A 2,856-nucleotide genomic window follows, 5' to 3' on the forward strand; every position below is an offset into this window, starting at 1 on the left:
TTACCAAATAAGTAAAAACAGAAGAATTTATTTCTTTGTTAAATATACTAACCCAGACCCAATGTGGTTTAAACTCAAACTGGATATAAGAACAATTTTGCCAGTTTAGGCTACTGGAATGTTTCTGTGTTGTCGTGTATGCAGCTTTGACCTGCCAAGCTGTAAGGCTGAAGTTAATGTTGTTGAATTTTACGATCCAAGGCAACAGCAAAAATTACCTCATGTTATTCGACGATGTTTCAAAACAGAAGTTATCTCTGAAAGGAGAGCAAAAGCTTAGCTTTATGAGTGATGAGGGGATTTGCAAAAAGCCTTTTGAAAGACTATTTTCATGGGATGATTCCAATTTTATCTTTATCTTTTCTACTGTAAACCTTTCTACAATTGCTGGAAGAACCGAGTGATCCAAGAGATCAAAAGTCACCATGAACCTGACCTAGAGCAGCTAACAGAGGTAAACTTCTTTTTTTTTTAGAGGATTTTGGTTTTCACCTTAGAAGATTTTTGTTTTCTTAGTTGTGATCTTTGTACTCTTGTTTGTTTCTTATCGATGTATAGACAGATATGTTTCTAAAGTCTGAGTGAAGTCAGTTTTTTCAGGGTTTTTAGTTTTGCAGGATAAAGATGTCAGCTGCACAGAATATTTTTTACCTTCTTTTTCTTTACTTGCTTTTTTTATTTGGATCTCTCAGTAGTTGGTCACATGAAAGTCTGATAATGGGCGTCCTAAATCTTTAAATCTATGCATGACGGCTTGTTTCTGTCATCTGACACAAACCACAGTTCTGTGGACTTGAGCCTTTAAGATTATTTGTTTTTTCTCATAATCACACCAGAAAAACTCTTTTACTTTTAACTGAGTATTTACATGCTTTAGTACAAAATTATTGTTGTTATTCCATGCTCAAGTGTTACCCCTTAAATGGAGAATATTGCAAATATCTTATCTAAATTGTATGAAGTATTTGATATTTCGAAGTTCTAGCTTGTAATATTTAGGGCAATCGATTGACAGATATGTGTAGAAAAAACAACAACAACAATGTATTGATGGGTGTAGAATAGTATGAAAATAAAAGATCTTGTGTTTTTGTCGTCTTAGAACAATCCTTCTCCTTGCTGTCTGTCCTATTGCACTGACAACAGTGCAACGGAACAGACAACCCAATCAAAATGTGTCGAGGAAGAGGAGGGGGTTTGAGGCATTCAATTGTTTGCAATCCGTAACTCTGCCACTAGATGTACCTACATCCTACAAACTGGGCATCTGACAGTGCTGACTACCTGAAAGAAGTCTGAATGGGTTAGCCCATGAGAGCCACCCAGTTTCATTTAAAGTTTGAATTCAAAGCAAAACCAAGAATGAAATAAAATAATTAATTGATCTTTGGTCTACAAGTCTGAAAAGCTTTTTAAGAGAGGTGCATCTGATAAAACACACCATTAAGAGAGGTGCGTCTGATAAAACACACCATGTAACTGTGAAATGTGAACATACTTCAGGATGATTACAGGGGTTACTATTATTTTAGTATAAAAGTAGTCTTGACAGAGTTTGAAGTTTAATAAGTAATCACTAACTGTACAAAAATGATGTATCTGTAGTGTGATTACATATGAAGGTCTGTTTATAGCATTAGCTATAGGTTTATGCTCACTGTCAACCTTTGAAGACAGATAAAGCAACTTTTTGCTTCAACCAACTGGATTTCTGAAATTGGAAGAGCCAACAGGGACTGTCCTCCCTGACTGAGTGTGCAAACAAAGTACATTATGTGTCAAGCCTTAACATCCCCTTAAATAATCCCCAGAAAAGAAAAAAAATGCTTTTCCATTTCCTGAGGAATTTTATCAAGCCAATGTAATTTCCCCCATGATGAAAGATTGATAATAGCTGATTCAGAAAGTGTTTTTTTTTTTCCAGAGTTGAAGTTAAGTTAGTAAAACACATAGATTGAGCTGAATAATGTTAAGCCTGCTTTGCGAAATAATCTTTCATTTGTAGTCTATATTTGTAAGTGTTAGTCACACTGAGACTATTGAAAACAAGACTCTTCAAATAAATGCTAACATTAAAGCCTGCTGATTAAATAACTCGTCTGCCAAAATGTTATCACAGTTTGTCATGAATGCTACAGTAGTGCTCTTAACTTTTTTATTTAGTCAAATAGTATGACTCGCTTAGTTTACACTTTTGAATGAGATTAATTTCTTGAGCTTATTGTAGTTATTGTAATTTGTTATGCCCTCAGTTACAGCGTAATTATTTTGTCATTTCTGAGCTGCAAAGAAAATGGAAGCTACTGTCTATTTTCCTCCAGAAAAATAGGTAATCGGCAAGGCTCAGTGGCCAAAAAGGAAACCGCTTGTCAAGAAAAGCACTCATTTCTGTGCTTATTCAGGTCTGTTTGGAGTATATGAAAACTGTTAGAGTGGAGAAAATACTGTCAAAAAAGGGATTTATTCTGGCAATGTCCTTGTAATTAACTATAGATTTGTGACCAACTCCCATTTAGGACAGTGACGTTTGTGAAATGTTGTAAAAACACAACAAATAAGTGAAAAACAGCAGCTCCGAGTCCAAGAAGCTGGACTTTGTGCCACACTGCATAAAGACTTTTTAAATCACAGCACACAAAAGCTTATTGTGTTTTCAAACTATGTCATTACTGTTCTCTCTGGAGGTCTTTTCAATCACAAGAAAGGCTATGCGTTTGGACATTACATTTCTGAACAAACCAGCTGTTTAGTGACAGCCCTGCGACTTCAATTTTATTCTGTTGTGGTTTGAAAACGACTGTTTGTTGCATCTTGGTTACCTATATATGCATTTCTGTTTTGAAATATCAGTGTGAT

The sequence above is a fragment of the Leuresthes tenuis genome, unplaced genomic scaffold, assembly GCF_036924035.1.
Source record: "Leuresthes tenuis unplaced genomic scaffold, fLeuTen1.0.hap1 SCAF_6, whole genome shotgun sequence".
Taxonomy (NCBI): domain Eukaryota; kingdom Metazoa; phylum Chordata; class Actinopteri; order Atheriniformes; family Atherinopsidae; genus Leuresthes; species Leuresthes tenuis.